The sequence below is a fragment of the Ictalurus furcatus genome, chromosome 13 (genome assembly GCF_023375685.1).
Source record: "Ictalurus furcatus strain D&B chromosome 13, Billie_1.0, whole genome shotgun sequence".
NCBI lineage: Eukaryota > Metazoa > Chordata > Actinopteri > Siluriformes > Ictaluridae > Ictalurus > Ictalurus furcatus.
The window spans coordinates 2,547,601-2,564,715 of NC_071267.1; the positions used below are offsets into that span (position 1 = coordinate 2,547,601).

Below are 17,115 nucleotides of genomic sequence, written 5' to 3' on the forward strand. Positions count from 1 at the left end.
TCCAGTTGCATGGCAGTATTAGAATCAATAACAGGGTTACAAAGGTTTTGAAGAAATGCATTCATTTTAGCATTGTCTGTAGGAAATTCGGATTTATAAAGCGAAGAGTGAAACGATTTAAAAGTAGCATTAATTTCCATGGGATCTGTAGTGACAATATTATAAGTGTTTTTAACACTAGGTATGAGACGGGAAGTGGTCTGTCGCCGTAGCTGATGTGCCAGTAAACGACTCGGCTTGTCGCCATGTTCATAGTATGAACCACGAGTACGTAACAACAAGCGTTCCGCCTCTTTAGTCGAAATAATATTAAATTCTGCTTGTGAGTCGAGACGCTGTTTAAGAAGTTCTGGAGAGGGGTTCAATGCATATCTCTGATCGAGGTTAATGATCGCAGATGTGAGTTCATTAACCCTAGCAGTGCGCTTTTTATTACAGAGAGTGGAGTAATAAATAATCTGCCCTCTGATATAGGATTTAAGTGGGATTTAAGTTATCTAATTGTAGAGGCGAGTGATCAGAAATTACAATACCCAGATAGTCAGAAGAAACTACACAAGAATCAAGAGTACTGTCTATAAAAAAAAATCAATCCATGAATAGGAATGATGCACCTGAGAGAGAAAGAAAACTTTTTAAGAGAGGGGTTACGGGATCTCCAGGGATCAACGAGACCGTTCTGACACATAAAATCGGAAAATGTTTTAGACATAGCAGATTGATTCAGAGTACGGGGATTAGACCGATCTAAGTTTGGGTCAAAAACCGTTTAAATCTCCCCCGAAAATCAACAGGTGAGTATTTAAGAAAGGGAGATTGCTCAACAATCTATTAGCAAATTCCACGTCATCAAAGTTTGGAGCGTATACATTTACCAACAACACCTGTCTTTGCATTAGTGTACCAGCAACTATAATATATCTACCGTTCACATCAGCAATAATGTTAGTGGAGGAAAACTGTGACCTTTTGCCAATTAAAATAGCAACCCCTCTTGCCTTCGAATTAAAGTTCGGGTGGAAGACTCGACTCACCCAAGGGCAGTGTAACCTATGAGGATCTTTAATACGTAGGTGAGTCTCCTGTAAAAATACTATATCGGAGTTTAAACGTTTCAAATGTATAAAAACTTTAGATCTCTTGACAGGATTACCCATACCTCTGACGTTCCAACTAATAAATCTTAAAGGCGTGCCTGTCCCAGCTATGCTGGGATCCATATTACTACTGACCATTTAAATAAATTAAACCATACGGATATAAATAGCCAATTAGAGCCGAAGTGGGATCTCCTCCCCCAGCAATCCCCAAACACACACACACCCAAAGACTCCATAAAACAAAGGAGACAGCAGTGTTTCCCACAATAACCAAAAGTTGTCCACAATGTGAAAACAACTCGGAGAGTAAGCTGAACTAACCAACAAAATTACCAAAACAAAAATTTAGAGAAAAGGCCCCTACTGACTTCAAGTCTGATAAACAGTCTGCGCACAATAACAAATATAATGTCCTTAACTTTTAAAGACTTTTAACAAATAATATAACAGTGTAGCACGTAAAGCCGAGGAAAAAACACTAATAAAATTAAATAAACAGAAACTCTAACCCAGTCAGAGCATCAAAACAAAGAAGCACATTAATACAGAAGTAGATTTAAGAGGAGTGGGTCGACAAAATCTAGGAGAAGTAATGCAACGACAATATCGTCAATAAAAATCCGAATACTGTAGAGCTGGAAGGTCGAGCGCAAAAAAATAAAAATAAAAGAAGAGGGAAAAAAATTCAGCTGTGTAGGTGATGCAGTTCACCCCGATATCAATAGTTTAACATAGTCTCCTGCTTCCTCTGCTGAAATAAAGTCCTTCTGAACACTGTTATATGTAATGCGAAGCCGAGCTAGGTGAAGTATTCCATAGCGAGCGCCCTCAATACCACGAAGTGGATGCAGACCCTCGTTAAATGCAGCCCGGGCTCAGGCTATCTTGGCTGTGTAGTCAGGGAAAACGGAGATGGTCAAATCCCACAATTTAATACGTTGAAGCTCTCTCGCACGGCGTAAAATGTCAACACAGTCACTGTGATAGTGGAATCTGCACACAATAGCTCGTGGTCGTTCACCAGGCTTGGGCTTCGGCTGAAGGGTCCGGTGGGACCGGTCCAAAACCGGCTCCTTCTCCAGACCAAACGCCTATTTTAACAAGGCCGCTACAGCAGCGGTTGTACAGGTGTCAGCGCCCTCTGGAACTCCTACTATCCTAACGTTATTGTGCCATGACCTCGACTCCAAATCCTCACATTTATTCTCTAATTGAGTCATGGGAGTGACTCGATAGTAGTCTTCATGTGAGCTATGTCATTGGTGCAACCGGAGAGAGCGTGCTCCATTTCCACAACAGTACCTTTCAGTGTTAATATGGTAGCCACGGTAGCAACTTTATCACTAGTCAGCTGTGTTTTCACGGCCTGCAGGTCAAGCTGGATAGTAGACAGCGCATCCCAGAGAATCTCCTGGAGCTCCTTTTTAAAAATATCGGCGATGTCCTTCCTCAGTGAAGCCAGCAGCTCGAGTCTGAGTGCGGCGAAGTCAAAGTCACTGCTCGGCGATGCAGATTCAGGGGAAAAAGGGACTCACTCGCGGCGTGCACACTAGGCCTCAGTTGTGTCTGAATGCTACCACGAGTTTTCATGTTCTTTCCAGACATTTGAATGTGCCACAAAATTAAAAGTGCAAACAAAGAAACAGAGTAGAATAAGTCAAAATCTATTGTATGACTGAAAAGCGCAAATTAATTACAATTTTAATCGAAATCAGCAGGAGCCTAGTCCATCGAACTCCAAATTCGAACCTCCGCCTAGGCCATCTTTATGTAGAGCATCAATTCTTTTTTTCAGATCCTCAGAGAGTTCTTTGCCATGAGGTATGAGGGAGTATGAGAGAGCTGACACCAAATTTAACACACCTGCTCCGCATTCACACCTGAGACCTTGTAACACTAACAAGTCACATGACACTGGGGAGGGAAAATGGCTTATTGGGCCCAATTTGGACATTTTCACTTAGGGGTGTACTCACTTTTGTTGCTTTTGTTGTTTAGACATTAATGGCTGTGAGTTGAGTTATTTTGAGAGGACAGCAAATTTACACTGTTACACAAGCTGTACACTCACTACTTTACATTGTAGCAAAGTGCATTTCTTCAGTGTTGTCACATGAAAAGATATAATCAAATTTTTACAAAAATGTGAGGGGTGTACTCACTTTTGTGAGATACTGTGTGTGCGCGTATATATATAGGGGTGAGGTTTAGAGACTGAATGAGCATGTTCACCTGACCAGAAATGTTGTTGCATCCTTTTCGGAGTCAGTCCTTGCCAGTGCGTTTCAGGGAAACGTGGAGAGGATGTGGTGCTGCTGGGTTAGCCTATGCTAGCGAGCTGTTTTCCTCTTCCAGTGAGTGCCTCAGCTCTTTTTAGGTATTAAACCTTGTTTAAACAGGACTTGTTTACCAATACCCAAATAAATTGTTAAAGTGTTGAAGGTTTATAAACAAAACAGTTGTCACAGCGTTTGAAACCTTTTTTGTGATCTCCATTATGGCTTAGCCACCAAGCTGTAACGAATTTACCTCTGCCTGTTAACTCCTCCCACATTACATTACTAATTCTAAAGATACTTCGTTTTTTTATTTTATTATTCATTTATAAATTTATTTTTGAATAAATTTGAACCCACACCTCTAGGGGAGACTGCGACCTGAACGCAGCGCCTTAGACCGCTCGGCCACCCTGACACATTGAAGCTGCGCCTCGTGGACCATGCACGACGCCCATTGTGTCGACCATATGAGTCATCATAATACGACCATATGAGTCGTATAAACACTTGTCTAACTGCTCGAATATCTACGGGCAGTGATTTAAAGGAAACCCATGCAGTATTTTGACCCAAATGTTTCCAGGAGAGGAGAACACTTTTTAAGGTGACATACCTGGATTTTTAACAGCTCCATAGCTTGTCATACAAACTTGGGTAACGGCCACAACAAACCAGACACTGAAATGAACAACGCCTGAGTCTGGCATCTCACAATTCACTAGTGGGCAAGCGGTAATATCTCAGTGAAGACTTTGTACAATAGCAGGTATGCAGTGATTGTATACTTTTACTGGTAATTCTTCCAGTTGATAGTGAAGAGGTCAGTCAGCATTATTGTTACAACTGATACCCTAACAATGGCTCTGACCTGCCTGAATCATTTGGTAAGTGCTACTTGTTGGGGTAGTTTTCAGTGATTCAAACAACTGAATCAAGAAGACTTTTTGTGCGGGTTTTAAAGTTTTAAAGAAGTGCTTACAAGTTGGGGCAACTTTCAGTGAATTTGGACACCACGAATGTGGAGTGTGAAACTATAATCACATTCATCGTTGTTGAGATTCTAACTTGAGTGTTTCTCTTTATAAATATTTCTTAAAATTCTCGCACAGATATTTAGTGAAACATACGCTGAAATCTCTTAGAGCAATACCTTTGAATACATCAGTGAAAGCATCATTTGGCTGTGTACCTACTCTCAATCTAGAGTGATAACTGCCTGTCAATGTGTGAATCACCTGGTTCATTCACATGGAGTGATCTGCCATCATCACTTCTATTGTCACATTGGATTCTGTGGGTTGGACTGTGAATCTTCTCAAGTTATGATCAGACTCTGAGCATTCAAAGGAACAACACTTGACTCAGGCCCCTCAGAATGAAATAGTGGTCAACAGGTAAATTCTCAGTGGACAACTTCTAGGATAGCAGGAATGTAGTGATTATATTTGTTGTGGTAAATATGGCAGGAGAAGATGCAAAGAAGAAGACCACCCATCTGTCTTATTGTCACAGTTGTTATTCTATCAATGGCTCTGACCTTCCTGAATGGTAAGTGCTATTTGTTGGGGTGCTTTTGGGTGATTGAAGCAACTAAAGATACTTCTTCTTTTTTTTTGCATTCATTTTATTATTTATTTATTGGTTGATTGATTGATTGATTTTTTTGTTTATTTATTTATTTATTCGTTTATTTTTACAATTTATTAAACGTTAAACAGTTTGGACAACGTCCAATACTTTCAAAAGAAAGCACAATTAGATTACTTCAAATAGGAGCACTTGATTGACAATATATTCATAAGCGCCTCTCGTTGGGGCGGTCTCCTCTGTGTATTTGCCTTTACCGTCTTCTGTGACTGGTGCAGTGTGTCTCTGGATGTTACCCCAGTTGTATGACATATACTTCAGTTTTAATGTCATTTTCTGCAAGCTTTGGTACCTTTCAGTGACAGCAATAATAGGAAATGTTGAAACCGTAATATTGTTTCACTTCATAAAGATTTAGTTAAACTGTTCCCAGTGTATTTGGTGCAATTTATTCTGTCTACTGTTTTTTTTTTCTATTCACATGAACTGTTTAACGATCATCAGCGCTTTTGGCCCCTTGGATTTCGATGTGGGTTGGATGCGAACCATCATCTGGGCAGCGCCTGAATGTTTAAAGGAACAACACCAGACTCTCAGAGTGAAAAGCATTCATTCAATTGGTAAATTCTCAGTACAACAGCAGGTATGCAACAACTATAAACTTTTAATAGCATTTAAGGTAGGTGGTGTTTCAGTGAAGAACACAGTCAAGTTTGTTGTCACCCTAGCTACCCCAGCACTGGAATCACAAGCCAGATTTCAGACGTAGTTGGCAGGATTCGAACCTGCGCGGGGAAACCCCAATGGATTTCTAGTCCATCGCCTTAACCACTCGGCCACAACTACATAAAAAGTAAAAAATGGACAGTGCCATAGAATCAAGACAGTGTTATAATTTAAGCCTAGAATGGGCTTCAGTGAACAAGTCTTAACCATAGTGTGGCAAACAGAAGCTTCAACCCGTTTGAAAGCATTCTAAACTATACATTTCAAGTGACTTACTTCAAAATGAATTCCATGCAAAGAGGAACAACATTACATACAGTCTTTGAGACCCTCAACAGAGTGCAGCAACTGGGCAGATTGTCAGAAGTGGGATTTGAACCCACGCCTCCAGAGGAGACTGCGACCTTAACGCAGCGCCTTAGACCGCTCGGCCATCCTGACTCCGCACAGTACCTCAAGATTGAACCCTAGAATGGGCTGCAAGGAGCAGTTCAAACTTGACTCTAGGCATCCTGAACTACGCAGGGACAGTTCAAGGGATTTCTTGAAAGAGGAACAGCCAAATCCAGCCACTGGAAGAGCTCTAAATGTCAGGAGTGGGATTTGAACCCACGCCTCCAGGGGAGACTGCGACCTGAACGCAGCGCCTTAGACCGCTCGGCCACCCTGACACTTGAAGCTGCGCCTCGTGGACCATGCACGACGCCCATTGTGTTGACCATATGAGTCATCATAATACGACCATATGAGTCGTATAAACACTTGTCTAACTGCTCGAATATCTACGGGCAGTGATTTAAAGGAAACCCATGCAGTATTTTGACCCAAATGTTTCCAGGAGAGGAGAACACTTTTTAAGGTGACATACCTGGATTTTTAACAGCTCCATAGCTTGTCATACAAACTTGGGTAACGGCCACAACAAACCAGACACTGAAATGAACAACGCCTGAGTCTGGCATCTCACAATTCACTAGTGGGCAAGCGGTAATATCTCAGTGAAGACTTTGTACAATAGCAGGTATGCAGTGATTGTATACTTTTACTGGTAATTCTTCCAGTTGATAGTGAAGAGGTCAGTCAGCATTATTGTTACAACTGATACCCTAACAATGGCTCTGACCTGCCTGAATCATTTGGTAAGTGCTACTTACCAAATAGGGTAGTTTTCAGTGATTCAAACAACTGAATCAAGAAGACTTTTTGTGCGGGTTTTAAAGTTTTAAAGTAAGTGCTTACAAGTTGGGGCAACTTTCAGTGAATTTGGACACCACGAATGTGGAGTGTGAAACTATAATCACATTCATCGTTGTTGAGATTCTAACTTGAGTGTTTCTCTTTATAAATATTTCTTAAAATTCTCGCACAGATATTTAGTGAAACATACGCTGAAATCTCTTAGAGCAATACCTTTGAATACATCAGTGAAAGCATCATTTGGCTGTGTACCTACTCTCAATCTAGAGTGATAACTGCCTGTCAATGTGTGAATCACCTGGTTCATTCACATGGAGTGATCTGCCATCATCACTTCTATTGTCACATTGGATTCTGTGGGTTGGACTGTGAATCTTCTCAAGTTATGATCAGACTCTGAGCATTCAAAGGAACAACACTTGACTCAGGCCCCTCAGAATGAAATAGTGGTCAACAGGTAAATTCTCAGTGGACAACTTCTAGGATAGCAGGAATGTAGTGATTATATTTGTTGTGGTAAATATGGCAGGAGAAGATGCAAAGAAGAAGACCACCCATCTGTCTTATTGTCACAGTTGTTATTCTATCAATGGCTCTGACCTTCCTGAATGGTAAGTGCTATTTGTTGGGGTGCTTTTGGGTGATTGAAGCAACTAAAGATACTTCTTCTTTTTTTTTTTGCATTCATTTTATTATTTATTTATTGGTTGATTGATTGATTGATTTTTTTGTTTATTTATTTATTTATTCGTTTATTTTTATAATTTATTAAACGTTAAACAGTTTGGACAACGTCCAATACTTTCAAAAGAAAGCACAATTAGATTACTTCAAATAGGAGCACTTGATTGACAATATATTCATAAGCGCCTCTCGTTGGGGCGGTCTCCTCTGTGTATTTGCCTTTACCGTCTTCTGTGACTGGTGCAGTGTGTCTCTGGATGTTACCCCAGTTGTATGACATATACTTCAGTTTTAATGTCATTTTCTGCAAGCTTTGGTACCTTTCAGTGACAGCAATAATAGGAAATGTTGAAACCGTAATATTGTTTCACTTCATAAAGATTTAGTTAAACTGTTCCCAGTGTATTTGGTGCAATTTATTCTGTCTACTGTTTTTTTTTTTCTATTCACATGAACTGTTTAACGATCATCAGCGCTTTTGGCCCCTTGGATTTCGATGTGGGTTGGATGCGAACCATCATCTGGGCAGCGCCTGAATGTTTAAAGGAACAACACCAGACTCTCAGAGTGAAAAGCATTCATTCAATTGGTAAATTCTCAGTACAACAGCAGGTATGCAACAACTATAAACTTTTAATAGCATTTAAGGTAGGTGGTGTTTCAGTGAAGAACACAGTCAAGTTTGTTGTCACCCTAGCTACCCCAGCACTGGAATCACAAGCCAGATTTCAGACGTAGTTGGCAGGATTCGAACCTGCGCGGGGAAACCCCAATGGATTTCTAGTCCATCGCCTTAACCACTCGGCCACAACTACATAAAAAGTAAAAAATGGACAGTGCCATAGAATCAAGACAGTGTTATAATTTAAGCCTAGAATGGGCTTCAGTGAACAAGTCTTAACCATAGTGTGGCAAACAGAAGCTTCAACCCGTTTGAAAGCATTCTAAACTATACATTTCAAGTGACTTACTTCAAAATGAATTCCATGCAAAGAGGAACAACATTACATACAGTCTTTGAGACCCTCAACAGAGTGCAGCAACTGGGCAGATTGTCAGAAGTGGGATTTGAACCCACGCCTCCAGAGGAGACTGCGACCTTAACGCAGCGCCTTAGACCGCTCGGCCATCCTGACTCCGCACAGTACCTCAAGATTGAACCCTAGAATGGGCTGCAAGGAGCAGTTCAAACTTGACTCTAGGCATCCTGAACTATGCAGGGACAGTTCAAGGGATTTCTTGAAAGAGGAACAGCCAAATCCAGCCACTGGAAGAGCTCTAAATGTCAGGAGTGGGATTTGAACCCACGCCTCCAGGGGAGACTGCGACCTGAACGCAGCGCCTTAGACCGCTCGGCCACCCTGACACTTGAAGCTGCGCCTCGTGGACCATGCACGACGCCCATTGTGTTGACCATATGAGTCATCATAATACGACCATATGAGTCGTATAAACACTTGTCTAACTGCTCGAATATCTACGGGCAGTGATTTAAAGGAAACCCATGCAGTATTTTGACCCAAATGTTTCCAGGAGAGGAGAACACTTTTTAAGGTGACATACCTGGATTTTTAACAGCTCCATAGCTTGTCATACAAACTTGGGTAACGGCCACAACAAACCAGACACTGAAATGAACAACGCCTGAGTCTGGCATCTCACAATTCACTAGTGGGCAAGCGGTAATATCTCAGTGAAGACTTTGTACAATAGCAGGTATGCAGTGATTGTATACTTTTACTGGTAATTCTTCCAGTTGATAGTGAAGAGGTCAGTCAGCATTATTGTTACAACTGATACCCTAACAATGGCTCTGACCTGCCTGAATCATTTGGTAAGTGCTACTTACCAAATAGGGTAGTTTTCAGTGATTCAAACAACTGAATCAAGAAGACTTTTTGTGCGGGTTTTAAAGTTTTAAAGTAAGTGCTTACAAGTTGGGGCAACTTTCAGTGAATTTGGACACCACGAATGTGGAGTGTGAAACTATAATCACATTCATCGTTGTTGAGATTCTAACTTGAGTGTTTCTCTTTATAAATATTTCTTAAAATTCTCGCACAGATATTTAGTGAAACATACGCTGAAATCTCTTAGAGCAATACCTTTGAATACATCAGTGAAAGCATCATTTGGCTGTGTACCTACTCTCAATCTAGAGTGATAACTGCCTGTCAATGTGTGAATCACCTGGTTCATTCACATGGAGTGATCTGCCATCATCACTTCTATTGTCACATTGGATTCTGTGGGTTGGACTGTGAATCTTCTCAAGTTATGATCAGACTCTGAGCATTCAAAGGAACAACACTTGACTCAGGCCCCTCAGAATGAAATAGTGGTCAACAGGTAAATTCTCAGTGGACAACTTCTAGGATAGCAGGAATGTAGTGATTATATTTGTTGTGGTAAATATGGCAGGAGAAGATGCAAAGAAGAAGACCACCCATCTGTCTTATTGTCACAGTTGTTATTCTATCAATGGCTCTGACCTTCCTGAATGGTAAGTGCTATTTGTTGGGGTGCTTTTGGGTGATTGAAGCAACTAAAGATACTTCTTCTTTTTTTTTTTTTTCATTTCATTCATTTTATTATTTATTTATTGGTTGATTGATTGATTGATTTTTTTGTTTATTTATTTATTTATTCGTTTATTTTTATAATTTATTAAACGTTAAACAGTTTGGACAACGTCCAATACTTTCAAAAGAAAGCACAATTAGATTACTTCAAATAGGAGCACTTGATTGACAATATATTCATAAGCGCCTCTCGTTGGGGCGGTCTCCTCTGTGTATTTGCCTTTACCGTCTTCTGTGACTGGTGCAGTGTGTCTCTGGATGTTACCCCAGTTGTATGACATATACTTCAGTTTTAATGTCATTTTCTGCAAGCTTTGGTACCTTTCAGTGACAGCAATAATAGGAAATGTTGAAACCGTAATATTGTTTCACTTCATAAAGATTTAGTTAAACTGTTCCCAGTGTATTTGGTGCAATTTATTCTGTCTACTGTTTTTTTTTTTCTATTCACATGAACTGTTTAACGATCATCAGCGCTTTTGGCCCCTTGGATTTCGATGTGGGTTGGATGCGAACCATCATCTGGGCAGCGCCTGAATGTTTAAAGGAACAACACCAGACTCTCAGAGTGAAAAGCATTCATTCAATTGGTAAATTCTCAGTACAACAGCAGGTATGCAACAACTATAAACTTTTAATAGCATTTAAGGTAGGTGGTGTTTCAGTGAAGAACACAGTCAAGTTTGTTGTCACCCTAGCTACCCCAGCACTGGAATCACAAGCCAGATTTCAGACGTAGTTGGCAGGATTCGAACCTGCGCAGGGAAACCCCAATGGATTTCAAGTCCATCGCCTTAACCACTCGGCCACAACTACATAAATTGTAAAGAATGGACAGTGCCATAGAATCAAGACAGTGTTATAATTTAAGCCTAGAATGGGCTTCAGTGAACAAGTCTTAACCATAGTGTGGCAAACAGAAGCTTCAACCCGTTTGCAAGCATTCTAAACTATACATTTCAAGTGACTTACTTCAAAATGAATTCCATGCAAAGAGGAACGACATTACAAACAGTCTTTGAGACCCTCAACAGAGTGCAGCGACTGGGCAGATTGTCAGAAGTGGGATTTGAACCCACGCCTCCAGAGGAGACTGCGACCTTAACGCAGCGCCTTTGACCGCTCGGCCATCCTGACTCCACATAGTACCTCAAGAACTTGAACCCTAGAATGGGCTGCAAGGAGCAGTTCAAACTTGACTCTAGGCATCCTGAACTATGCAGGGACAGTTCAAGGGATTTCTTGAAAGAGGAACAGCCAAATCCAGCCACTGGAAGAGCTCTAAATGTCAGGAGTGGGATTTGAACCCACGCCTCCAGGGGAGACTGCGACCTGAACGCAACGCCTTAGACCGCTCGGCCACCCTGACACTTGAAGCTGCGCCTCGTGGACCATGCACGACGCCCATTGTGTTGACCATATGAGTCATCATAATACGACCATATGAGTCGTATAAACACTTGTCTAACTGCTCGAATATCTACGGGCAGTGATTTAAAGGAAACCCATGCAGTATTTTGACCCAAATGTTTCCAGGAGAGGAGAACACTTTTTAAGGTGACATACCTGGATTTTTAACAGCTCCATAGCTTGTCATACAAACTTGGGTAACGGCCACCACAAACCAGACACTGAAATGAACAACGCCTGAGTCTGGCATCTCACAATTCACTAGTGGGCAAGCGGTAATATCTCAGTGAAGACTTTGTACAATAGCAGGTATGCAGTGATTGTATACTTTTACTGGTAATTCTTCCAGTTGATAGTGAAGAGGTCAGTCAGCATTATTGTTACAACTGATACCCTAACAATGGCTCTGACCTGCCTGAATCATTTGGTAAGTGCTACTTACCAAATAGGGTAGTTTTCAGTGATTCAAACAACTGAATCAAGAAGACTTTTTGTGCGGGTTTTAAAGTTTTAAAGTAAGTGCTTACAAGTTGGGGCAACTTTCAGTGAATTTGGACACCACGAATGTGGAGTGTGAAACTATAATCACATTCATCGTTGTTGAGATTCTAACTTGAGTGTTTCTCTTTATAAATATTTCTTAAAATTCTCGCACAGATATTTAGTGAAACATACGCTGAAATCTCTTAGAGCAATACCTTTGAATACATCAGTGAAAGCATCATTTGGCTGTGTACCTACTCTCAATCTAGAGTGATAACTGCCTGTCAATGTGTGAATCACCTGGTTCATTCACATGGAGTGATCTGCCATCATCACTTCTATTGTCACCTTGGATTCTGTGGGTTGGACTGTGAATCTTCTCAAGTTATGATCAGACTCTGAGCATTCAAAGGAACAACACTTGACTCAGGCCCCTCAGAATGAAATAGTGGTCAACAGGTAAATTCTCAGTGGACAACTTCTAGGATAGCAGGAATGTAGTGAGTATATTTGTTGTGGTAAATATGGCAGGAGAAGATGCAAAGAAGAAGACCACCCATCTGTCTTATTGTCACAGTTGTTATTCTATCAATGGCTCTGACCTTCCTGAATGGTAAGTGCTATTTGTTGGGGTGCTTTTGGGTGATTGAAGCAACTAAAGATACTTCTTCTTTTTTTTTTTTGCATTCATTTTATTATTTATTTATTGGTTGATTGATTGATTGATTTTTTTTGTTTATTTATTTATTTATTCGTTTATTTTTATAATTTATTAAACGTTAAACAGTTTGGACAACGTCCAATACTTTCAAAAGAAAGCACAATTAGATTACTTCAAATAGGAGCACTTGATTGACAATATATTCATAAGCGCCTCTCGTTGGGGCGGTCTCCTCTGTGTATTTGCCTTTACCGTCTTCTGTGACTGGTGCAGTGTGTCTCTGGATGTTACCCCAGTTGTATGACATATACTTCAGTTTTAATGTCATTTTCTGCAAGCTTTGGTACCTTTCAGTGACAGCAATAATAGGAAATGTTGAAACCGTAATATTGTTTCACTTCGTAAAGATTTAGTTAAACTGTTCCCAGTGTATTTGGTGTAATTGATTCTGTCTACTGTTCTTTTTTTTTCTATTCACATGAACTGTTTAACGATCATCAGCGCTTTTGTCCCCTTGGATTTCGATGTGGGTTGGATGCGAACCATCATCTGGGCAGCTCCTGAATGTTTAAAGGAACAACACCAGACTCTCGGGTCACTCAGAATGAAAAGCATTCATTCATTCAATTGGTAAATTCTCAGTACAACAGCAGGTATGCAACAACTATAAACTTTTAATAGCATTTAAGGTAGGTGGTGTTTCAGTGAAGAATACAGTCAAGTTTGTTGTCACCCTAGCTACCCCAGCACTGGAATCACAAGCCAGATTTCAGACGTAGTTGGCAGGATTCGAACCTGCGCAGGGAAACCCCAATGGATTTCAAGTCCATCGCCTTAACCACTCGGCCACAACTACATAAATTGTAAAGAATGGACATTGCCATAGAATCAAGACAGTGTTATAATTTAAGCCTAGAATGGGCTTCAGTGAACAAGTCTTAACCATAGTGTGGCAAACAGAAGCTTCAACCCGTTTGCAAGCATTCTAAACTATACATTTCAAGTGACTTACTTCAAAATGAATTCCATGCAAAGAGGAACGACATTACAAACAGTCTTTGAGACCCTCAACAGAGTGCAGCAACTGGGCAGATTGTCAGAAGTGGGATTTGAACCCACGCCTCCAGAGGAGACTGCAACCTTAACGCAGCGCCTTTGACCGCTCGGCCATCCTGACTCCACATAGTACCTCAAGAACTTGAACCCTAGAATGGGCTGCAAGGAGCAGTTCAAACTTGACTCCAGGCATACTGAATTATGCAGGGACAGTTCAAGGGATTTCTCGAAAGAGGAACCGCCAAATCCAGCCACAACACAGTGCGGCAAAGGCTCTAAATGTCAGGAGTGGGATTTGAACCCACGCCTCCAGGGGAGACTGCGACCTGAACGCAGCGCCTTAGACCGCTCGGCCACCCCGACACGTTGAAGCTGCGCCTCGTGGACCATGCACGACGCCCATTGTGTTGACCATATGAGTCATCATAATACGACCATATGAGTCGTATAAACACTTGTCTAACTGCTCGAATATCTACGGGCAGTGATTTAAAGGAAACCCATGCAGTATTTTGACCCAAATGTTTCCAGGAGAGGAGAACACTTTTTAAGGTGACATACCTGGATTTTTAACAGCTCCATAGCTTGTCATACAAACTTGGGTAACGGCCACAACAAACCAGACACTGAAATGAACAACGCCTGAGTCTGGCATCTCACAATTCACTAGTGGGCAAGCGGTAATATCTCAGTGAAGACTTTGTACAATAGCAGGTATGCAGTGATTGTATACTTTTACTGGTAATTCTTCCAGTTGATAGTGAAGAGGTCAGTCAGCATTATTGTTACAACTGATACCCTAACAATGGCTCTGACCTGCCTGAATCATTTGGTAAGTGCTACTTACCAAATAGGGTAGTTTTCAGTGATTCAAACAACTGAATCAAGAAGACTTTTTGTGCGGGTTTTAAAGTTTTAAAGTAAGTGCTTACAAGTTGGGGCAACTTTCAGTGAATTTGGACACCACGAATGTGGAGTGTGAAACTATAATCACATTCATCGTTGTTGAGATTCTAACTTGAGTGTTTCTCTTTATAAATATTTCTTAAAATTCTCGCACAGATATTTAGTGAAACATACGCTGAAATCTCTTAGAGCAATACCTTTGAATACATCAGTGAAAGCATCATTTGGCTGTGTACCTACTCTCAATCTAGAGTGATAACTGCCTGTCAATGTGTGAATCACCTGGTTCATTCACATGGAGTGATCTGCCATCATCACTTCTATTGTCACATTGGATTCTGTGGGTTGGACTGTGAATCTTCTCAAGTTATGATCAGACTCTGAGCATTCAAAGGAACAACACTTGACTCAGGCCCCTCAGAATGAAATAGTGGTCAACAGGTAAATTCTCAGTGGACAACTTCTAGGATAGCAGGAATGTAGTGATTATATTTGTTGTGGTAAATATGGCAGGAGAAGATGCAAAGAAGAAGACCACCCATCTGTCTTATTGTCACAGTTGTTATTCTATCAATGGCTCTGACCTTCCTGAATGGTAAGTGCTATTTGTTGGGGTGCTTTTGGGTGATTGAAGCAACTAAAGATACTTCTTCTTTTTTTTTTTTTGCATTCATTTTATTATTTATTTATTGGTTGATTGATTGATTGATTTTTTTTGTTTATTTATTTATTTATTTATTCGTTTATTTTTATAATTTATTAAACGTTAAACAGTTTGGACAACGTCCAATACTTTCAAAAGAAAGCACAATTAGATTACTTCAAATAGGAGCACTTGATTGACAATATATTCATAAGCGCCTCTCGTTGGGGCGGTCTCCTCTGTGTATTTGCCTTTACCGTCTTCTGTGACTGGTGCAGTGTGTCTCTGGATGTTACCCCAGTTGTATGACATATACTTCAGTTTTAATGTCATTTTCTGCAAGCTTTGGTACCTTTCAGTGACAGCAATAATAGGAAATGTTGAAACCGTAATATTGTTTCACTTCGTAAAGATTTAGTTAAACTGTTCCCAGTGTATTTGGTGTAATTGATTCTGTCTACTGTTCTTTTTTTTTCTATTCACATGAACTGTTTAACGATCATCAGCGCTTTTGTCCCCTTGGATTTCGATGTGGGTTGGATGCGAACCATCATCTGGGCAGCTCCTGAATGTTTAAAGGAACAACACCAGACTCTCGGGTCACTCAGAATGAAAAGCATTCATTCATTCAATTGGTAAATTCTCAGTACAACAGCAGGTATGCAACAACTATAAACTTTTAATAGCATTTAAGGTAGGTGGTGTTTCAGTGAAGAATACAGTCAAGTTTGTCGTCACCCTAGCTACCCCAGCACTGGAATCACAAGCCAGATTTCAGACGTAGTTGGCAGGATTCGAACCTGCGCGGGGAAACCCCAACGGATTTCTAGTTCATCGCCGTAACCACTCGGCCACAACTACATGAAAAGCCTTGCTTCAGCATGGACCACTGTCTGTTCGCATTTGATCCATGCACTTTGTTTCAGTCTTTGAGACCCTCAACAGAGTGCAGCAATTGGGCAGATTGTCAGAAGTGGGATTTGAACCCACAAGGAAACTGCGACCTTCACACAGCGCCTTAGACCTCGGCCATCCTGACACATTAATGCTGTGTCTCGTGGACCTTGCACAGGTATTATGTTGACCATATGAGTCGTATAAACACTCGTAGAACTGGTCGAATATCTACGGGCAGTGATTTAAAGGAAACCCATGCAGTATTTTGCACCTTTTGTAGTAGTTGTGTACGAGTCCCTCAGTTGTCCTCAATGTGAAAAGATGTGTCTCAGCATCATATAGCCACTGTTGGAAAGAGGTCAAATATATAGAAGATGCTGGAAACGCAAATAATGTGCAGGACCTGGAGGAATTTTCTGAAGAACAGTGGGTAGTTTAACTGATCAGGACAAACAAGGGACTCATGAACAACTATCACAAAACATAAAAACAGCCGTGGATCATTCAGGTAACGACACACAGTATTAAGAATCAACGGTATGTAAACTTTTGAACGGGGAACTTTTTATAAATTCAGCTATTGTCTTGTGGACTATATGTAAACATCTGTTATGTGAAATAGCTTATTATTATTATTCAGGACAGACCTAATTAAAAAAAAAATTGGGATTTTTATGATCAATCTTATTTTGTTGAAAGTATTAAGATTTTGCAGATTCCACAAGGGGTATGCAAACTTCTGACTATAACTGTTTGTTCTCTATATGTCTTTTCTTTACAAAATATAAATATTTTTGTTTGACTCATTTTGCTATTTGTTAATAAATATTTATATTATATTCATATTGTATGAATTCATATTGTCCATATTGTATTTTTTAATTTTTATATTTGTGTGTGCGTG

At 40.4% G+C, this 17,115-nt stretch overlaps 13 non-coding genes across 13 annotated transcripts; all 13 read right to left on the minus strand.

Moving 5' to 3' along the window:
• Positions 1–5,730: 5,730 nt before the first annotated feature.
• trnas-aga (transfer RNA serine (anticodon AGA)) lies at positions 5,731–5,812 on the minus strand. The gene has a single exon. It is a non-coding gene; the product is annotated as a tRNA-Ser (tRNA).
• A 238-nt stretch (positions 5,813–6,050) lies between these two features.
• Positions 6,051–6,133, minus strand: trnal-aag (transfer RNA leucine (anticodon AAG)). Its single transcript has one exon. It is a non-coding gene; the product is annotated as a tRNA-Leu (tRNA).
• Positions 6,134–6,280: 147 nt separating this feature from the next.
• Positions 6,281–6,363, minus strand: trnal-cag (transfer RNA leucine (anticodon CAG)). Its single transcript has one exon. It is a non-coding gene; the product is annotated as a tRNA-Leu (tRNA).
• Positions 6,364–8,306: 1,943 nt separating this feature from the next.
• On the minus strand, positions 8,307–8,388 carry trnas-aga (transfer RNA serine (anticodon AGA)). Its single transcript has one exon. It is a non-coding gene; the product is annotated as a tRNA-Ser (tRNA).
• Positions 8,389–8,626: 238 nt separating this feature from the next.
• Positions 8,627–8,709, minus strand: trnal-aag (transfer RNA leucine (anticodon AAG)). The gene has a single exon. It is a non-coding gene; the product is annotated as a tRNA-Leu (tRNA).
• Positions 8,710–8,856: 147 nt separating this feature from the next.
• trnal-cag (transfer RNA leucine (anticodon CAG)) lies at positions 8,857–8,939 on the minus strand. Its single transcript has one exon. It is a non-coding gene; the product is annotated as a tRNA-Leu (tRNA).
• A 1,950-nt stretch (positions 8,940–10,889) lies between these two features.
• On the minus strand, positions 10,890–10,971 carry trnas-uga (transfer RNA serine (anticodon UGA)). The gene has a single exon. It is a non-coding gene; the product is annotated as a tRNA-Ser (tRNA).
• A 238-nt stretch (positions 10,972–11,209) lies between these two features.
• Positions 11,210–11,292, minus strand: trnal-aag (transfer RNA leucine (anticodon AAG)). Its single transcript has one exon. It is a non-coding gene; the product is annotated as a tRNA-Leu (tRNA).
• A 149-nt stretch (positions 11,293–11,441) lies between these two features.
• trnal-cag (transfer RNA leucine (anticodon CAG)) lies at positions 11,442–11,524 on the minus strand. The gene has a single exon. It is a non-coding gene; the product is annotated as a tRNA-Leu (tRNA).
• Positions 11,525–13,483: 1,959 nt separating this feature from the next.
• On the minus strand, positions 13,484–13,565 carry trnas-uga (transfer RNA serine (anticodon UGA)). Its single transcript has one exon. It is a non-coding gene; the product is annotated as a tRNA-Ser (tRNA).
• A 238-nt stretch (positions 13,566–13,803) lies between these two features.
• Positions 13,804–13,886, minus strand: trnal-aag (transfer RNA leucine (anticodon AAG)). Its single transcript has one exon. It is a non-coding gene; the product is annotated as a tRNA-Leu (tRNA).
• Positions 13,887–14,045: 159 nt separating this feature from the next.
• trnal-cag (transfer RNA leucine (anticodon CAG)) lies at positions 14,046–14,128 on the minus strand. The gene has a single exon. It is a non-coding gene; the product is annotated as a tRNA-Leu (tRNA).
• Positions 14,129–16,093: 1,965 nt separating this feature from the next.
• On the minus strand, positions 16,094–16,175 carry trnas-aga (transfer RNA serine (anticodon AGA)). Its single transcript has one exon. It is a non-coding gene; the product is annotated as a tRNA-Ser (tRNA).
• Between the last annotated feature and the right edge of the window lie 940 nt (positions 16,176–17,115).